Raw genomic sequence first — 22,781 nt, 5'->3', positions numbered from 1 at the left:
TCTCCCTCTCTCTCGCTATCTATCTATCTATCTATCTATCTATCTATCTATTTAAACCTGAAGCCTGACGAATCCTAGAGTGGGTGAAACGCGGAATATTCAGTGTAGCTTAATCGCCATATACATTTTATAACTTACTAACTAGCTCTACCTACGTATTGAGCAATTTTGAAGTAAATACTTAAAGTTTACGCATAAATCTATACTTTCGTATATTAATTTTATGTGAGTAAATTAAGTAGTTATATATATATATGTGTGTGTGTGTGTGTGTATGTGTATATTTATGTATGTATGTAGGTGTTTGGAAATATGTTTTCATCTATATTTTCTGTTCTTTATATATTTAAAGCTTATTCGAAGTGAAAACTCGATTAAACATATAACAACAAAACTAAAAATATTTTGCTACAATCAAATGAGCAAGATAATACACGATGGCTTCTCTTTCTGTGTAACGTTTTATCAATTTCTCTAAGTTGGGTGTGACCTATTTGTTTTTTAGAGTTTTGTTTTGTTTTGTTGCATCGCTATGCATTGTTCCTCATCGAAAAATTTCAGGATTTCTGGTGAGTCCATAGAAGAGCTATCCGGGATTGTCATATTAATACGGTTGTTATTTTGTAAACAAAACGATTCCGTAATTGTACCGAAGTTTATCTTTTCGAAAAAAAATATTGCTGATGTGAATAATGTAGGAAAATTATATATATATATATATATATATATATATATATATATATATATATATATATATATATGTGTGTGTGTGTGTGTGTGTGTGTGTATCTATGTAAAATGAAAATTACAATTGAATTTACCAAAATGATCCAAGATGGTAAAATTAAAGTATATTATGAATATTAAAGAATTAATATTTATAAAAATATCTCAGCCAGATATAAAAGCTCGATAAAACCAAATAGGAAATAGAGCTTATAATATGAGTTAGCAGTTAATAAAATATGTTAAAAAACACTTTGAAATGAGTTAAAAACATATTTAATCTGAAAAGGAAACACTAGATAAATGGATCCATTTATCTAGTGTTTCCTTTTCAGATTAAATATTTTTTTTAACTCATTTCAAAGTGTTTTTTAACATATTTTATTAACTGTTTCCTCATATATATATATATATATATATATATATATATATATATATATATATATATATATATATATATATATATATATATATATATATATATGTATGTATTTATTTATGTCAAAAACCGAGTGAAGTGACCAAGGATATTTGTGCTGTATATGAAGAAAACGCTTTATCTGAGAGATAATTTTGATCTCAATGACGCTTCCCTTTCCGGAAGACCAATCAAGATGGACGAGGACCAATCCAGGGTTCTTTTGAAGGTAGATTGCATTCAGACATGTAGAGAAGTGGTTGAAAAGATGAAGTGTGATTTTGGGACAATTTTACGACACCTTCAAGCGATGAGATTCACACAAAAACTTGGAGAATGCCCGTCCCACGAACTTATATATATTGTAACTCGCATATATTTATGTTTCCACTGCATGTGTGTACGTGTTTTGAAACATAGATGTGTCTGTTATCTGTAATTGTGATGTTACTCTTATGTAAGGCCACTCTATTGCTGAAAAGTTTTGGTGGCGCCTATGTAGGATTTGTTGCATGCTGTGCATCTTAGTGCATATACTACATTTCTGGAGGTGCAATTTAGATCCTTTTTTATTTTGAATGTTTGTGCTGGGTTTTTGAATGTGTATGTGTTACCTTCTATTATTATGTCACATATTCTACATAGCGGTTTGTTGCATTTTGTAACCCCTTTTGTAGTATGTGGGACGAGTTTTGAGGAAGTTAGGATGTGTTTTAAGTTTTTGGGTTGGCGTTTGCTTTTTATTATTTTTGTTGTTTTAAGTATGTTGTCTAGTTTGTCGTTCTGATTGAGGAGGATAAGGTTTTTTTGTTATCTGTGTGAATAGTTCTGGGTTTTTTGTGTTGTGTGTGGAGACGTATGCTAAAATTTGTTCTTTGTTGTGTTCTTTTGGGGTTCTTAGTTGGTCTATTGGAATTTTTTCAGCCAGTTCAATACCTTTCTGTATTAGTGGTAGTGGGTATCTTCTTTTCCGCAGTGTTATTTGTAGTTCATTCAGTCTAGTTGAACGGAGGTGTCTGTCTGTTACTATGGCGCAGACTCTACGTGCTAGGGAGTAGGGTATTGATTTTAGACAGTTTTTAGGTGGCTTTTGAAGTGGAGGTATTGTTGAGTGTCTGTTGGTTTGTGGTAGATGTCTGTGATTATGTTGTTGTTTTTTATTGTTACTAGGATGTCTAAGACAGGTAGTTCTGTGGGGCTTTGTTCTAGTCTAAAGTTTATTTTTTGGTGTAGATTTTGTAGCGAAGTGTGGAGTTATTTGATATCCCCCATGAGGTTCTCCAGAGGATAAAGCAGTCGTCTGGGTATCTTTTCCAAGATTTTATGAAGAGTGTTTTTATATTGTGCCCGTACTTTTGCTCTATCCTTTCATAAAGGATCTCTTCTAGGAAGGCGAGTGTAAGGGTGGCATATGTCGGTGCCATTTTACTGCCCATTGCTGTGCCTAGTATTTGGATGTAGTTGTCTTTATTGAATTGGAAGGAGTTGTTATTGAGGATTATGTCGATGCTATCAATCACGAATTGTTTATTGAATCTGGGGTGTAAAGTCTGTGTATGTTTGTCAATCCAATATGCGATAGCTTCTTTTCCTAGATTGTGTGGGATATTGCTATATAGGTTGCTAACATCGAATGTAGCTAGTATTGTCCCATTGTCTACTGTTTGTGGTAGGGAGCTAAGGAAGTGTGTGTCATCTCTTACAAAACTTCTGACTAGATTGGTGAAGGGCTGTAATAGTATATCTATTAGGTTGCTAAGTCTAAAGTAAAAATTTCGCGTTGCAGTTTTGGCCTCAAATGTATTTATACATGTTTTATTCTTCACACACACACACACACACACACACACACACACACACACACACACACATATATATATATATATATATATATATATATATATGTGTGTGTGTGTGTGTGTGTGTGTGTGTGTGTGTGTGTGAAGAATAAAACATGTATAAATACATTTGAAGCCAAAACTGCAACGCGATATATATATATATATATATATATATATATATGTGTGTGTGTGTGTGTGTGTGTGTGTGTGTGTTTGTGTGTGTGTGTGAAGAATAAAACATGTATAAATACATTTGAAGCCAAAACTGCAACGCGAAATTTTTTTTATATAATAAACAGGTGTTTATTTTAAAAGAAATATATTTCGGAGTAAGACTCCTTTATCAATCTTTTTTTCCCTCTTCTTCCTCGACATGATGTAGTTGAAGATAGTTCGATGAAGAGTCCACGTGATGTTGTTAACTGCGGGATTTTTATGAAGCCGGATAGGTGACGCGTATATATATATATATATATATATATATTAAGAGAGAGAGAGAGAGAGAGAGAGAGAGAGAGAGAGAGAGAGAGAGAGAGAGAGACTGCTAGTTTTGAATAGATTGCTTCTGGACGGTGGATTATTTGTGGGTATATCATGTAGCGTTTAAATTTCAGCTGCACACGCAAGACACACAAAATGGAGTACGGTTGCCATATCTGGAGAGGAGCAGCCCAAAGCACACTTCTCTACTTTGACTAAGTTCAAAAACCGGCTTCGAAATCTAGTAGGAAATTCCATAAACTCCTCCTTTTAACTTCTTTCTCACAGAAAAGACGTTGCGAGATTTAATCTATGTCCCTCCTCTCAAACATTAACAACAAATACTCCTCTAACTGCACCCACTATCAACAATTTCCCTTAACCTGTAATCTAATCTAAACGCAACCCCCCCTGTACCACTCGTCTCCTTTCTAGCTGACTACAACATAGTCGTTTTTAAGTTCGATGTAAAGTTCTTGTTGAGCAGTTTTCTTAAAAAATAAAATTCTACCGAATTTCCACCCGAACCGATCATCAAACCTCTGACTCTCATTAAACTTTATCCTTGATGCGGCCTTTAAGCCTTGATGAGTGGTAACTCCCTTGTAAAAAAAAAAAAAAAGAATTCGCATTTATTCCTTTAGATAAAGTAGGATCTCAAATACTTTATGGCTACTGTATGTACGCGTATGTTTGTGTGTTTATAGATTCAAGAATTATGAACGTACATCGTTTTTTTTTGTCTTTTTTTAAAAAAAAGTGATTTTTGACTTTTGTGCTTTAATTTATTTGAAAGCCGCCAGTCTATCTTTATTTTCGTTTATTATTGATTTCGCGCTATTTTAGAAACAGTATTTTCAAACCGAGAGAAAAATAAGGTTTTGCTTTTGTTTTAAAAGCCTGTTTTGCAGTATGAAATTCGTGGCTTCTGGTAAATAGGCTTACAATTTACGTAAATATATTTCATCTATTATATAAGGAGTGTAAGAAAAAATGTATTATCGATTTCTTGCTAGAGATCTCTGGCATAAAATGGTATACGCAAAAGTTATTATTACATCGAATTTTTTAAGAGTAAGATTGATAATTTGGATTACTTGAATTATTTTTGATATGCGGGAATACTGAAAGGTCGAGTATAGCTGACAACATGTGAGGGGGGAAAGGAAATAATCAATCATTGCGAGACGAATTAAGAATTATAGACAAAGGAGAACAGTAGGAAGTGCTAAAAGAATAAGCGCACATATTCGGCAACAAGTGCCCCTCCCCTGAATAGAACGAGTATAGATATAAATACACTATGGCAAGCAATAATCATCTATAGAAGATTAGAATACTATAAATATATATATATATATATATATATATATATATATATATATATATATAGTGATGATAATATTTATTGGCACGGTAAAATAAAAGTTAAATTTTGTCTAATAAATTCTAAAAAAGGGATTAAATTAAAGAAAATAACAAAGTATATTATGTATTTTTAACTGGCCTTTCCGATGCAGCAATCGGATTTTAGAAAAAATAAATAACAAAGGAACAACAAACATAATTGCAAAAAACCCTTGTTCAAAATTATTGGCACGGCTTTGTTTTTCTTTTAGTATCAGTATAATATCAATCAATTTCCGGTTTACGTGCTTTCTGAACTTTTTTATAGCCATATTATGCTTGTTTAACGCTAATTCAGTGAATAATTTTTTTCAGATAATTTTTAGATAGCGATTTATTTAAACTATTATAAGTGACTAAATTATAATTTTCAATCGCCATGGTTAAAACTAAGGAACACAGCGAAGACGTCAGGAAGCTTGTTGTAGCATGCCATACCAATGGGGAGGGCTATGATAAGATTTCAAAGAAGCTAAACCTTCCCAAATCCACTGTTAGAGCCATAATAAACAAGTTCAAATCGCAAGGCCACGTTATGAGTTTAGAGGGTAGAGGGAGAAAAAGGATTCTTTCCCCAAGAGATGAACGGAAAATTGTTCGACAAGTAAAACAAAACCCAAGGATCTCTGTTGGGGAGATTGTTGATGAACAGAGCACTTCTGGAGTGAATGTATCTCGACATACAGTTGGTAGAGTTTTGAAGAGAGCTGGTTTAAAAGCATGTCGTCCGAGAAAGACTCCCTTATTGAAGCCTATGCACCTGAAAGCAAGGCTAGCCTTTGCAAAACGTCATATTGATAAAGATGTTGCATTCTGGAAACGTGTTCTATGGACTGACGAAACGAAAATAGAGTTATTTGGCCATAATAAAGTGTCTTATATTTACAGAAAATCTGGCGAAGCTTTCCTGCCTAATAACACCATACCCACAGTGAAGCACGGTGGAGGCAGTTTGATGTTTTGGGGATCCTTTGCTGCCTCTGGACTAGGGCGACTTGTTAAGGTCACAGGTAGCATAAAAAAGGAAGATTATGTTAAAATATTGAATGAAAACCTGAAAGACTCTGCTAAGGAGCTCTCACTTGGTCGTCGTTGGTGGTTCATGCAAGATAATGACCCAAAGCATTCGGCTGAACTGACTAAGAAATGGCTTGAGGACAATCATATTAATGTTTTGGAGTGGCCATCACAAAGCCCAGACCTTAATCCAATTGAAAATTTATGGAGAACATTAAAATTGAGGGTAATGCAAAGGAAGCCTAAGAATCTTATTCAATTGGAGGATTATTGTCAGGAAGAGTGGGCTAAAATTACTACTGAAGAGTGCAACAACTTGGTTGTAAACTATGAAAAGCGACTGAGGAAGGTAATCAAGGCCAAAGGCTATACAATTGATTATTAAATAAATCGTGCCAATAATTTTGAACAAGGGTTTTTTGCAATTATATTTGTTGTTCCTTTGTTATTTATATTTTCTAAAATCCGATTGCTGCATCGGAAAGGCCAGTTAAAAATACATAATATACTTTGTTATTTTCTTTAATTTAATCCCTTTTTTAGAATTTATTAGACAAAATTTAACTTTTATTTTACCGTGCCAATAAATATGATCATCACTGTATATATATATATATATATATATATATATATATATATATATATACATAAATTAGTCCTCGTGCGAAAGAGCAGGACACAAAATGTTTTAAATAATAATAATAATGATAGAATAACGATAATAAAGACTTTCGCTGGCGAGGACTACTATTGACCGTAACCGGTTATATAGTCCTTTTGAAATTTTAATCTCTATTTTTCTCGTTATTTACTGAATATTTGTAAATGAAACCTATATGAACTATGTTCCTTATTAAATTTTACAGATTTTCTATTCTGAAAGAAATTTTAAAAAGATTTAATCTAAAAAAATGTTATTTTAAAGTTTTTGTTAAAAGAAATTCAGGTTTTCTCATTATTCAGACCTGTATTACAAAGAGGGGGCTGCAAAAAATGAGTTGTGGTGTGAGGAGAAATACAAACTGAAACAGAGAGAATATTCACATTTGTAATAATACAAAGAGGGGGTGCAAAAATAAGAGGTGGTGTGAGAGGAAATATAAACTGAAATAGAGAGAAGGAGAGTTTTAAATTTAATCTTAAAAAGATAAGATACAAGTTAGAAAAGCATTTTATCCAAGGCATGAAAATTGTTAAACAAAATGTTTTTACTATAGGCTTTAAAAATAAAGGTACAATATTCAATTTGAAATTTATTTATCTTCAAAGTGCACTTTTATAAATTTTACAAAGTAAGGTATAAAAATTTAATTTAAATTGAATCAAAATATCACCTTGCATTTATTTTTTGTAATGTACATTTTGTTGCAATTTAAAAACATTATCATTTATCTAGCAATTAATGATATAGATATAACATTTGCAATGATGTTTTATAAGTGCAACAGAATGTACATTACAGAAAATAAATCCAAGGTAACTTTTTTATTCAATTTAAATTAAATTTTTATACCTTACTTTGTAAAAGCCTATAGTAAAAACATTTTGTTTAACAATTTTCATGCCTTGAATGCAATGCTTTTCTAACTTCTTTCTCTTTCTCTCTCCCTCTCTCTCTCTCTCCCCCCTCTCTCTCTCTCTCTCTCTCTCTCTCTCTGTATATATATATATATGTGTGTGTGTGTGTGTGTGTGTGTGTGTGTGTGTCTATATAATGTGTTATCTACTGTCTCCACATCAAATAATATAAAGAGGTATAATATTTTATTTATCGTTTTTCCGTATTTACTTCAACAGTGTCCAACACGTAAGTAAAGTTAAGCAGTAAGCTATTAAAACATGTAGTAATTAATTAGGCAGTCTGATGATTCTCCACGGGAATCAAACATGGAAGACTGAGTAGCTTAATTCTAATATTTGATAATGTACTATAAACACACACACACACACACACATATATATATATATAATTATAGGTATATATAATTATAGGTATATACAGGGTGACCCTCAAAAAACGGGCCCAACTCTAATTAGGCCCCCTTTCTTAGTGTTTTGATCGGATGTAATGAAACTTTGGTCATAACTAGTTTATTATATTCAAAACATCACATCAAAACACTAGGGTCTTTGGCTTTTTGTTCTCCGTTGATTGTAAAATGCTCAGAAAAACAGTTAAATGTTTTTCGTTTTTTTGTGGGTCACCCTGTATAATGTCTGATTTTTCTAACAGGTGAGGAAGAATTGTTCTTTTCTTATCCAAAATCTGTCCATATAATATATCGTTGGCTGTTTTTTTGTTTACATTGAATGCTATTTTCTTAACCTCTTTAATCAAGTCGCTTAATGAATCATCAGCATCAACGTCCGCGCGCGCACGCACACACACACACACACACACACACACACACAAACACACACACACACATATATATTTATATACAGATGTTATATTATTTGTTTTTATTTTTGCGATACGTTCGGAATGAATTAAATTATTTGGTACGCATGCAGAGAGTAATCCGTGCTGAAATAATATCGTTATTATTTAAAAAAAAAGTCATTCTTAACATGGGGAGGGGAGGATATTTTGTACATATTTTGTACTTTAACCTTACAATTCAATAAAACATATCATAAAACTTTAATTAAACGTAGAAATACGATTTAAAAAATAGCGCGGATCACTCTCTGCATTAGCACCAATTATGTATACGAAAGTGCTTTTTTACCTCAATACAAGTTGGGAATAATTTTCCCATTGACAAATTTGGTACCCTCATAGGGGGAACGGCATATATATTGTTTCTTTTTTAATATAATTGTCGACTGACACGTGTTAGACGACGAAACACATGTCATTGGATAATTATATTAAAAAAAAACAAGTATATATATATATATGTATATATATATACGAATTAAAACACTAAGAAAAAAAAACAATATTAAAATAAACACGCATAATATAGGAATAAAACTATATAAAATTATATGATAATTGAAAAAAACAAATAGGAAAAACAGGGAAAATTAAAACAAAAATAAATAATTAATAAATAAAAAATAATAATACGGAAATACGGGTTAAAACGGAAAACTATCTTTACATAACACCAAAAGATGGAGGAAGTGAGGAGGAATGGCCGTGGAAATCTTTTTACCCGAATACGATGTCCAGCATGTTTAAAATATACTATTTGTTGTAAAAATATAATGGATATACATCTGAAGAAGCTGGTGGGGACAGGATATTTATACGGAAACATAAATCGTAAAATTGCCAATCATTAATGAAACAGCTGTAATGAAAAAACCCCGGAAATAAACGAAGGTTATAAAAAAGAAAACGTGAGTCTTTGAATTTTCAACAAAACTTTGCACTATATATATATATATATATATATATATATATATATATATATATATATATATATATATATATAAATGTAAAGTTGGTTCGTTCTAAACAAATAAAACCCTATTTCTAAGTTACAAATTTATTTGAAATTTTCAGACAACCCATCTTTAGAGTCGAGGTATGTTTTTATGTTATTGAAATAAATTTACATCGCGATTTATTAAAATTAAAATATTAAATAAAATAAATATATTTTTTTTACTGCGAATCTGTTCTGTTGATAAAACTGAACTTCCGGTTCGATTCATTTCACAGCCACGAATTGACGAAAGATTTCATTTTCTGTTAACTCGATAAGTAAAAAAAAAACAAAAAAACTTACTCATGCAGATAGTGATCCGTGCTGAAATAATAATGTTATTATTTAAAAAGCCATTCTTAACATGGGGAAGGGAGGGTGTTTTGTACCTATTCTGTACTTTAACCTTACAATTGAATAAAAACATATCATAAAACTTTAAACGTGGAAAACGATTTTAAAAAAATAGCGCGGATCACTCTCTGCATTAGCACACACACATACACACACACACACACACACACACACACACACACACACACACACAAAAATAATAATCCCATATTTTAAAACTTTAAATTCATTTATGTACTTATGTTTTTTAAATTTTATTTATGTTAAGGGTTCACTCATGAAACATTACGTTTTAATTGTTTAGTTTATTTTCACGGCATTGTTTACATAAAAAAGTTTGTTTTAAATTTTTCTAAACTGTTTCATTTTTACGACATACCTCAACGTATTATAAACACCCTAACCCCCCCATGTTAAAAAAAACAAACAAAAAAAAAACGCCCGAAAGCCGTTCTTAACATGGGGAAGTTAGGGTGTTTATAATATGCTGGGATTTGCTGGGGCGAGTCGTAAAATTAACGAAGTTGCTATCTATTATTTATTGCAAAAATTGCTTGAAATTTATTTATTTGAGAAAAAAATTAAATTTTGGTACTCCTTGGGCGTTGAGATCCATGGCGACCAGTAGAAAAAAATAATAGTCGCTCCCTTAGTCTCTCACCTCACCCCGCGCGTAACATATTTTATTTACTGACGTTGTCGTAACTAAACGATTATCTGTCACATTTACAAACATTTATTTATTTATTTATTTTGAAAAAAGTTTTACTTTTTATGAATATTAAAAGAAAAATGGGTACTCATGCAGAGAGTGATCCATGCTGAAATAATAACGTTATTATTTAAAAAAACATTCTTAACATGGGGGAGGGTGTTTTGTACCTATTCTGTACTTTAACCTTGCAATTGATTAAAAAAAAAACACGATTTAAAAAATAGGGCAGATCACTCTCTGCATTAGCACCGAAAAATGTTACTAAACATTTATTAATAATTTCTCACTTTTTACAAACATTTGATTTTAAATTTCTTTTTAAATGACAACTTTTATCGACTATTTTTTTTAAATATCCCCCCCAATGGTGTTTATTCCGAAATCCGTTGTTAACATGGAGAGGTTGGGGGTGTTTATTCTGAAAGCCGTTCTTAACATTTGTGGAGGTGGATCTAATGTAATAAATAAATAAATAAATTAAAAAAAAAACTAAATCATTTACTAATAACTTCTCACTTTTACAAATATTTTTTAATTTACATGCGCAGATGAACAAATTGTTGAATAGTGCGAAAACGAAACATTTAGGTCCACCTTCACAATTTTCTTTTTTAAATGACGACTTTTATTGATAAATAAATGTACTTCTCCGCAACTTTTATTGATAAATAAATCTACTTCTCTGCCACGGGCACTGAACCCCTCTTTTTTTTTATCAGTTAAATTTTGCAAATAGCCCCCCCCCTCCAAAAGTGGTGTTTATTCCGGAAGCTGTTCTTAATATGAGGAGGTTGGGGAGGGGGTGATTATAAGGTGGACCTAATCTAAAAAAAAAACCAAGTTGTTTATGCGCACATAAGCAACTATTTTTTTATTAACTTTTCTTTTTAATTTTTAATTTAAAAATTAGTAAATTTCAATGAATGGAATAATAAATCATTTATCATTAATATGTGTTTTTGGTTTTGTGTTGAATGAAACTGTTTTTTTTTCATTACAACAATAATGAACCAATTTAAATCTTCCGGCATGCGTTTAAGGGTTACGAAATTATCAATAAATCGTTTAGTTACTAAGCCAACGTCAGTAAATAAAAAAAATGTTACATGCGCATGCATTAGCCTTGACTGGGAGGGGGGGGGCTAAGGGAGCGACCATTAAATAATTATGCTGGTCGCCATGGAACTCAACGCCCAAGGAGTACCTAAAGTGGCACTTATGCACTTATGTTACCGTGCTATTTTTAAAATAGTATTTTTCTGTTAAATTCAAATTTTACAATATGTTTTTCTTTTATTAATTTGTTAAGTGAAAGTACAGATAACCCGGTCGGTTTCTAATGCGAGGAAAATCTAGCCCCCCCCCCCAAAAAAGGGGTACTCTGGATAATAACAAAACATTAAAATTGCCTCAGTCTCCAAAGGTTTCTTCTCTACTGAACGAGGAAACAAACGGTGAAGTGTAGTTCACCTTCTGTTTCTCTCTCCCTCTCTCAATATCTCTCTCTATCCATCTCTCCCTTTCCCTCTCTCAATCTATCTTTCTCTCTATATCACCCTCTCCATCTCTCTTTGAGCCCCTTTCTCTCTCTAACTCCCTCTATCTCTCTCCTTTCCTCTGTTTCATCCCTCTCTGTTTCTAACACTCCACCTCTCTCTCTGTTTATCTATCAATCTCTTTATCTCTCTATCTCCTTCTCTTTCTCTATTTTCCTCTCATTGTCTCTTTTCTATCTATATATCTTCCTCTCTATCTGTCCATCTCTAATCCCTCATCCTATTTTAGTCTCCTAAATTAATTACAGTGAATAAGGCATTGTCAAAACATGGATAAATCCTATTTTAGTCACCTAATTTACTGACTGTGAGAATAGAAGTTATTTGGAAATTACTGCTACGTTGAACAGCACCAGGAGTAACTGGTAAAACCTTTCTAATTAAATTGATTTTGGCAGCCATTTGGTAAAAAAATGACATAGCCTTAGCCCTTGCTGCATGAGGAATACCTGCGACCTTGCTGCCAAGTAGAAGAATTATTTATTCTACTTTAAAACATTCAACTTTTCAAAAATCTCATCTTCGACATCTCCAAAACATCCAATATGGGGAAAAATATTGCAGAAATGCAAACTTATTGTTTAGGATGAATGCACAATGGTACGCAAAAAATTACTTGAGGCTCTTGGTCGATCCTTGCAAGATTTGCGTGGCAATGTCAGACCATTTGGGAATGCAGTAATATTGCTTGCAGGAGATTTCAGACAAATGTTACCTGTTATTCTTCAATCAATACCAGCAGATCAAATAAATGCTTGCCTCAAATACTCTACTTTTTTGTTCCATGTGAAGACATTAAACTTAACTCAAAATATGCATGTACAGTTGCAGACTGTTCGATCCGCACAAAAACTTTTGCATCACTTGTGGGAAATTGGGTACGAAAAAGTGCCAGCTGATCAGAGTTAAGGGCAAAATTCTTTGACTTTTAACTTCTGTAATTTCTGTAATTTTATTTCATCGAAAGAATAGTTAGTTTAAAAGGTTTTTGCAGATATTCAAAATATAAGAATTCCATTTGACTGAGTGAATGAGCTATTCTTGCAGGTCAATACAAAGATGCCCATGAACTTAACGCTATTTGTCAATGTAAAATTCCAAGTGAGGTAGTCAAATACAAATCCATCGACACTGTTGTGAAAGCAGATAAAGTGGTTAATTATCCAACAGTTATATTTGCCAGGGATGCCACCGTATGTATTGTAACTGAAATTTGGTGTACTAATTATCATGTTGTGAAATATAAACCACTCCAAGCTTTGCAATGGCACATAGCTTGCAGTAAAAAAAAAATAACAAACAATATCATAGAAACAGCAATCTTAACAGGACCTTTCACAGATGAATATATCTTCATTCCATGCATTCCTATGATTCCACCGGATACATCATTACACTTAAGCAAATTGCACTTTCCAATTTTATTGTCATTTGCAATAACCATCAACAAAGCACAGGGAACAATCTTTACAATTGTGGGCCTTACAGTTACACACTGACTATTTTTTCACATGGACAATTTATGTTACATATTCAAGAGTCACCAAACCGGAAAATCTCTATATCAGCTGAGAAAATGGAACAACAAAAACTGTGTACCCATGCAAAATGGAAATTTAAACCTATAAGAAACATGCTTTTTCTCATTTTGGAACTTTTCCATTGCGCCAATTTGAGCAACAGCAACGCGTGGCAGGGTACAGCTAGTATATATATATATATATATATATATATATATATATATATATATATATATATATATATACAGTGATGATCATATTTATTGGCACGGTAAAATAAAAGTTAAATTTTGTCTAATAAATTCTAAAAAAGGGATTAAATTAAAGAAAATAACAAAGTATATTATGTATTTTTAACTGGCCTTTCCGATGCAGCAATCGGATTTTAGAAAAAATAAATAACAAAGGAACAACAAACATAATTGCAAAAGACCCTTGTTCAAAATTATTGGCACGATTTATTTAATAATCAATTGTATAGCCTTTGGCCTTGATTACCTTCCTCAGTCGCTTTTCATAGTTTACAACCAAGTTGTTGCACCCTTCAGTAGTAATTTTAGCCCACTCTTCCTGACAATAATCCTCCAATTGAATAAGATTCTTAGGCTTCCTTTGCATTACCCTCAATTTTAATGTTCTCCATAAATTTTCAATTGGATTAAGGTCTGGGCTTTGTGATGGCCATTCCAAAACATTACTATGATTGTCCTCAAGCCATTTCTTAGTCAGTTTAGCCGAATGCTTTGGGTCATTATCTTGCATGAACCACCAACGACGACCAAGTGAGAGCTATTTAGCAGAGTCTTTCAGGTTTTCATCCAATATTTTAACATAATTTTCCTTTTTATGCTACCTGTGACCTTAACAAGTCGCCCTGGTCCAGAGGCAGCAAAGGATCCCCAAAACATCAAACTGCCTCCACCGTGCTTCACTGTGGGTATGGTGTTCTTAGGCAGGAAAGCTTCGCCAGATTTTCTGTAAATATAAGACACTTTATTATGGCCAAATAACTCTATTTTCGTTTCGTCAGTCCATAGAACACGTTTCCAGAATGCAACATCTTTATCAATATGACGTTTTGCAAAGGCTAGCCTTGCTTTCAGGTGCATAGGCTTCAATAAGGGAGTCTTTCTCGGACGACATGCTTTTAAACCAGCTCTCTTCAAAACTCTACCAACTGTATGTCGAGATACATTCACTCCAGAGGTGCTCTGTTCATCAACAATCTCCCCAACAGAGATCCTTGGGTTTTGTTTTACTTGTCGAACAATTTTCCGTTCATCTCTTGGGGAAAGAATCCTTTTTCTCCCTCTACCCTCTAAACTCATAACGTGGCCTTGCGATTTGAATTTGTTTATTATGGCTCTAACAGTGGATTTGGGAAGGTTTAGCTTCTTTGAAATCTTATCATAGCCCTCCCCATTGGTATGGCATGCTACAACAAGCTTCCTGACGTCTTCGCTGTGTTCCTTAGTTTTAACCATGGCGATTGAAAATTATAATTTAGTCACTTATAATAGTTTAAATAAATCGCTATCTAAAAATTATCTGAAAAAAATTATTCACTGAATTAGCGTTAAACAAGCATAATATGGCTATAAAAAAGTTCAGAAAGCACGTAAACCGGAAATTGATTGATATTATACTGATACTAAAAGAAAAACAAAGCCGTGCCAATAATTTTGAACAAGGGTTTTTTGCAATTATGTTTGTTGTTCCTTTGTTATTTATTTTTTCTAAAATCCGATTGCTGCATCGGAAAGGCCAGTTAAAAATACATAATATACTTTGTTATTTTCTTTAATTTAATCCCTTTTTTAGAATTTATTAGACAAAATTTAACTTTTATTTTACCGTGCCAATAAATATGATCATCACTGTATATGAACTCAACTAAAAACCACCCAGAAAATCATTGGATTTTGTATACACACAGACTTTAGTTACAGACAACGGATCAAAATTCACGTTTCAGTAATTGTAGCAAATTATGTCATTCTTAATACAACGGTCAAGATCGACTTAATTTTCTATTGCTGTACTCATAATAATAATAATAATAATAATAATAATAATAATAATAATAATAATAATAATAATAATAATATATATATATTATTATTATTACATTTTCACCCCCAAACAAGGCACATTGCCACTTTGTTGTAGGGGGCTACTATCGGGGACATAAGCATCAGGGGTACCGTGTAGGAAGTTGGGCAGCAAGATGTCGATTCACGTTGCACTTGAACTTCTGCATGTCAGTACAGTTATGGAAGCAGGGACCTGGAATGGAATTCCAGAGTCTAACATTTCTGGGGAAGAAACTACTGGAGTAGAAGGCTCTCTTGCATCTAGGGATCTCTACTGTGAAGGGATGGGATTTAGCTGCTTTTCGGGTTTGTCGGGGGTATTTACGTCGTGGGAGCACTAGTGCTTGCAGTTCATCAGAAGAGACGTTACAAGCCTGTCTTTGTTTTATCGTTATTTCCATGGAAATGATGTCTGAGCTCCAATCTCTGGTTCCTCCATATAAAATGGTAGTTATTGATTTTAAATTACCAGTAAAACTAAAATCCAGCAAGTTAAACTAGATCACCTCCCCAAGTGTATTTTTATAGTTGTGAAAATATATGTTCATATTTCGTGGCTTTTTACGGTAATCATAAAATTAAAAAAAAAAAATCATAAAATTTAAAAACAAAACGAAACAAAAAAACCTCTGTAACTAAATATTTAGAGGTTTTAATATAATGAAAATCGGTAATTTTATCGGAATTGGGCATATAATACAGAATCAGTAATTGTATCGGAATCGGGAAAAATATTCGAATCGTCCTACCACTATTATAAAACAATAGTATTATAGATGATCGTAAATATAATTTCGAACGTGAGTTTGACAGATTGTTTTGGTCTCTTTTTTTTACATGGTAGTCATCACTTATCAAGGCCCGGAAGCCACTCGGAGATAAGGGTTATTGCGTTTACAGTCAATCAATGGAATAATATCGTAGTAATCGTTAGTAATGGAGATTTGATAAAGTGTCTTACTTAAGGGGGCGCTTTATCAGGAATTTGTTTATGTTGGACTTGAAGACATCCAAGTTGTAGTCAGGTGGGAAACAGGCAAACGAAGAGAGTTCCACAGGCGCGCACTTCTAAGAAAGAAGCTTTGTTCATGGAATCTACGTTTTGATTTAGGCACAGATAAAGAATGGGAAAAATTAATGACAGTGGGTTTAGCTAGACGGATGTTTTTCATGAAAGATTGGCGAGGAGAAACCAGAGATTGGAGCTCAGACAGCACTTTACATGAAAATAACGATAAAACAAAGACAGGCTCGTAACGTCTCTTCTGTGGAAGAGAGGTTGCAGGGAAGAGAAAAGGGCATCCCCCACTAAGCCACGAAATCTATTTTGTACTCTCTCAAGGCAGGATAGGCTTCCGCACCTCTTATCATCCCTCACAGACTCATTGCTTTTCTCGAATCTCTTATTCTGACAAAAACTGATGCTCAATTTATGTAAAATGGTCCAACAGCAGTCTAAAGCGTTCCATACGTTTCTATGGCATTCCAAGTTTAAAACAGAATGCTATTTCATATCGTTCTTCTAAAGTCTCCTCTCGCCCAGATTTCATTTTTGAAAATCACCAGCTGTGTTTAGTAGGATGTATTCCAATTTCTGGCGTAGCTGTTTATTTGAACCTGAAATCCTAAAAATGGGTTAGCCATCTCATAAGATGCATAGCAATAACATCCTGAATTTTCAAGAGTCCACGACAATTTTTAATGCTTTTACAAAAATGTCTTAAAACTTATTTAAGGAACCACGTATATAAAAAGGCATACATAATGAATGGAATACATGAATATTGAGAGAAGTGAAGAGTTACTATGTAGTAAGTGTTAGTTAAAACATAAACAGAATTTTATGAATGAAAAATTAAGAATAATATAATGTAATAACAATACTTTTTTATACAGGAGATAAACATATAAAAGCTGCTTTCAATTAATAAGTGTTTGTAGCTTGGATAAGAAGTTTAGCAATTAGTCACGAGTGAAATTGTGTGTGAATATGTGCATGTGTATTAAGTATTTGGTAACGTGACTTTGAGTATGTGTGTTCGTTTACCACATACTTGTTACTACCTTTGTAGCTGTGAGTAGCAATACGTGTGTGAGGAAGACGTTCTGGGTTATTACGTGCATGGCCGGATTGTGCAGTTTCTCTGTGCCTCTAGCTTTTCGTTGCTTGTTTTATATGAGTTTTTAACTTCGCACAGACTTACCATTTTCACACAGACTTATTACTTTTGGGACTTGAAACTATTTTCATTGGTTGGAATATATTTTCAGTGCACACGTTCATGTGAAAACTTCCTTGTATTTGGGAATGAGAAAGAAAGCGGAGAAAGAAAGAGTGCAGAAATGAGGCATCATGTGCTTTTGGCAAAAGGTCGGGGGTTACATCGACCGAAATGTTGTGAGAATACACACCGAGATGAGAACGGTAGTCTGAATAATCCAAATAATCCTAATTATCAAAATAAAAAAACAAAAAAATAAAAACAAAACCATTTTGTTAATGTCAGTCTTGTTAAAGAACACAAAAACGTTAACAAAAGAAAGATAAACGGTAAAATAATCACCTCCTTAAACACGTTGATTTATCGTTAAACCAACTAAATCAAATAGATCGTAAAAACGTAAATAACTAATTTAAAAATTGTCATGTTTAATGAGAATCTTTTAAAAAAATCACTTTGTTTATTTTTTTTAAACGATTGTTTTGTTGTTTCGGTTGAGTTCTTCGTCGATCCTGTAGACAACCGTGTCCCGGGGGCGCTGCCCAACATCCCTTACCCCTACGGTTCACGTCGACAATTTTATAAGCCATTGACATAAATAAAAGGACACGGGATGGGTGAGTTGTTGACAGAGCTGGAAGAGTCTGGCGCAGAAATAAAGGGGCGAAAAAAGCGGGGGGGGGTAGTCTCGAACGAAATATTTATTTGTCTGTCTATCTATGCATTTGTTTCCTACGCTTCTATCGTCTTGGTAATAAGACACAGAGGCAATCTTTTTTTTTTTTTTTTGAAATCTTACGTTAATTTTATATAAATCCCGCCTTTGCACGAAGTAAGAATAAAAACAGAGTTTGTGAAAGCTAAACAAACATCCAAAGTCAAACCATGGATAAGGCAATAAACAAGGCGGACATTTTAAACATAAGACCGGATCATTTTAGGATGCGTCCATCTAACTTTCACGTTTAACGATTAAAATGCTGTATACAACGTAAATGCGGTAAAAGCAGAGAAAAATGATTTTAAGCGTGACAACCTTAAGTGTGACAGACGAATAACATATTTGAAACAAATAAAATTGACCACTTACATAAGATTTCAAACTTAAGTATTATAAAGTAACCATGGTTTCAAACTTAAATATGACTTATGAAATGCTTAAGCGTTACAGATTATCCCAAATAAAATATTAAATAAAAAAAAAATAATTGTAATATGCGCCATTGAACTTGCATTGCAATTCAAATTTAAAAAATTAAACAGACTCAAGAAAATATTTCATACTAAAGCATGACAAACCGACGTTAATACAAATTCACATTTAAGTATAAAAGGCTGACATAAATAAAATTTCTCAACTTAAATCCAATAGACTAAAGAAAATGCAATTTCAACTAACAGATTACACACTATTTCAAGTTTAAATGTGACAGACTAATACAAATACTATTTAAAACGTAAGTATGACAGACTAATACAAATACTATTTAAAACGTAAGTGTGACAGACAAATACAAATACTATTTAAAACATAAGTATGACAGACTAATACAAATACTATTAAAACGTAAGTATGACATACTAATACAAATACTATTTAAAACGTAAGTATGACATACTCATACAAATACTATTTAAAACGTAGATATGACATACTAATACAAATAATATTTAAAACGTAAGTATGACATACTAATACAAATACTATTTAAAACATAAGTATGACAGACTAATACAAATACTATTTTAAACATAAGTATGACAGACAAATACAAATACTATTTAAAACGTAAGTATGACAGACTAATACAAATACTATTTAAAACATAAGTATGGCAGACTAATACAAATACTATTTAAAACGTAAGTATTACAGACTAATACACATACTATTTAAAACGTAAGTATGACATACTAATACAAATACTATTAAAAACGTAAGTATGACATACTAATACAAATACTATTTAAAACGTAAGTATGACAGACTAATACAAATACTATTTAAAACGTAAGTATGACAGACTAATACAAATACTATCTAAAACATAAGTATACCAGACTAATACAAATACTATTTAAAACGTAAGTATGACAGACTAATACAAATACTATTTAAAACGTAGGTATGACCGCCTAAAGAAATCGTTTAAAATTAAAAGCGACAGACTTAAGCTTTACAGACATTCGGATTTCTATTTCATACTGAACCGTGACAAACTGACAAAAATACAATTTCCAACTTATGCGTTAGAGACTAAGGAAAATTATGTTTCAACCGTGAGCGTAACACAACAACGACTCCTAAAGCAACAAATAAAAGTGCAAAGATATAATCAGTTCTAAGTGCCTGTTTTATAAACGTTGAAGGTTCAGGCCTCAGTGTGGACGATACTAAGAATACAATTACGAATTACTTAAGAGTTTTAACTAGTCATTCCTGATGGAATTAGAGCAACAACCTACCATGGATTAAATAAAAAGTTTTGTTTGAAATTCCGGATTCCCGAATACGGTATAGAGATTTCCGAGTTTGACAAGACGCATTCGAAAAAGGTTGGCGGTTAAATCGATCGAAACGTTGTTAGAATAAAATAGAAGATATGAACACTAGCATGAATAATCCAAATCATTCAATTATTAAGTACATTAACAAGGTTCTAGTAATATACATCATCGTGTCACACTGTAATTGTAAGCGTATAATGTTTTCAAAAAATATTTTATATAGGCAGTCAACGAAATACAAAGTTAGGTGACCACACACGGTTTTATAATAAATAACACTCTTCGCTGAAAGTCGAGAGTTCAACCTAATTTACAAAATAAAAATACAAAAAAAATGTGCAGAAAACTCTTTATGATGTACATAGCAATCACGGAAGGAAAATGTCATATTCTAAAAATTACGTAAATAGATCAAGTAGTTTTTTGAATCAAGAAAATCACATTTTATGAGGAAGATCCGTCATGTTATATAAATAAAATGAACTACTTCTTGTAGTTCATTTTATGAGGAAGATCCGCCATGTGATGTAAAATAAATTTGAAGTACTTCTTGTAATGGCTACGATATACTATTAATCGCTTAAAATCGTAAACGTCAATTTTCTTAGTAAAATAAAAAGTACTTGATCAATTTACATGAGTTTTGGAATATGGCATTTTTGTAGTACGGACATCAAAAAGATTTTTTCTGTATTTTTTTAAAATACGGTATAAATCTGCATTGCGTCAACCTTTCTACCAAACATGTAAACTAATGAAACATGTCCTTGAAATTTTAGCTTGATAAACCGACAAAAATGTTTTTTTTTCAATTGACCCTGACTTGACAACTACGTTATTTAAAATTTAAGTCTTATAAATGGCGGGCTGACGGAGCCTCTTCCGGAGTTGCCTGGACGCATACACAAATAAAATGAGGGGGGAGGGTAGGATCACCACCACCAAGGGATTAGCAGCATGATAAGAGGTGAATAGGGGGCGTGGGTTGTTGAGAAAATGAAATGGAAAGTTGAATAAACAAATAAATAAATGTAAGACGTGAACATTTCAGCAATTGTCCGACGAGAAACAAAAGCGTGAGAATGTAAAAAAAAGAAGTGAGGTGGGGTCGTAGGGGACAAATTCGTCGTGGTGGTGTAACGGTTCGTCCTGCTCATTGTATGAGGAAAATTAAAAATAAACAGTTTTGAAAGAGATCGAATTTCCACGGAAGAAGATCCGCTCTTTTCTTTTGCTGTTTATTTATTCTAAATAGCCTTTCGCTTTGGCGCTGAATGTCTGTCGGCAGAAGACAATGACGGAGGAAGAGATTTGAATAAGAAACGGTTTTTACGATCGCCTTCAACCTCCGCCACACACCAACACGCACGCGCGCACACACATACACACACACGTGCACACACATACATATATACGTGGATGAACTCCCTCGAATCCGACAGTATTGTTCCATTGAGATCTAGGATTCTAGATTATAGAAAGTCTAAAACATCACACCTTATAAATACTTATAATTCTCCTTTTAAACACAAAAAACTAGCTATATTAAAAAAAGGGAAATTGCTTCAGACAAGGTATTTAAAGGAATAAAAAGCAAGGATAAAAATGCATCAAGGTCAAAACCTAGCCAAAACGATAAGGACGTCGTGATAAGATTCTGATCCAGAAAGCAGCAATTATTCTCTCTTTGTCAGAAACATCACTCATGGAATATGGAAACTAAAGGACGAAATTAGAGAAGCGAGAGTTACAAGGTTGCCGAAATGATATATTTACAAGGAGGAAACATAGATTAGAGCTCAGTCGAGCACTGGCAGTGGAAATTATGATAACGCAAATTGAGAGAGGGAGATAGGGAGAAGACAGAAATAAATATAAAAAGAGAGGCAGTAATATATATATATATATATGTATATATATATATATATATATATATATATATATATATATACAGAAAGAAAGAGAGAAACTAGATGTAAAAGTTGATTTTATACTCTATCAAGACAGGAAAACGTGCTCTGGGTGACAATAATAGATGTGACCGCATTACTTCATATGATGATGTAGCTAGAGGAATGCATCTGGGCTCAACCATTTTCCAGCGATCTAAGCAATATGCTAGATATGTTTTCCGTTTTAGATCTTAACTGAACATCAGTGTTAAGAGGTTCTCAAAACCAGAAGGTTCCTCGTCTAATGCTTTCAATAACAAAAAGTTTTCTTTAATCCTCACATTCCATGAGCGATGTTTGTGAAAAAGATGGAAAAATTGCTATTTTCTGGATCAGAATCTATTCTCCCCAATACTTATTGGCTTTAAGTAGCAATTTTTGTATCAAGCGGTTCCATGCTTTGTCTAGAGCGATTTCCATGAAAGATATCTATGCATATAGGCAGGGTGTTTATATACGCATCTTTTACGCGCTTTCTGCCTTTATTTTTCCATGGAAAAACATGACATAAGGAGACGTTTGCAGAGAGGTT

This window comes from Euprymna scolopes, chromosome 14, assembly GCF_053919585.1.
Source record: "Euprymna scolopes isolate OS-2025 chromosome 14, ASM5391958v1, whole genome shotgun sequence".
NCBI lineage: Eukaryota > Metazoa > Mollusca > Cephalopoda > Sepiida > Sepiolidae > Euprymna > Euprymna scolopes.
Note: the sequence above shows the minus strand (reverse complement) of the source record.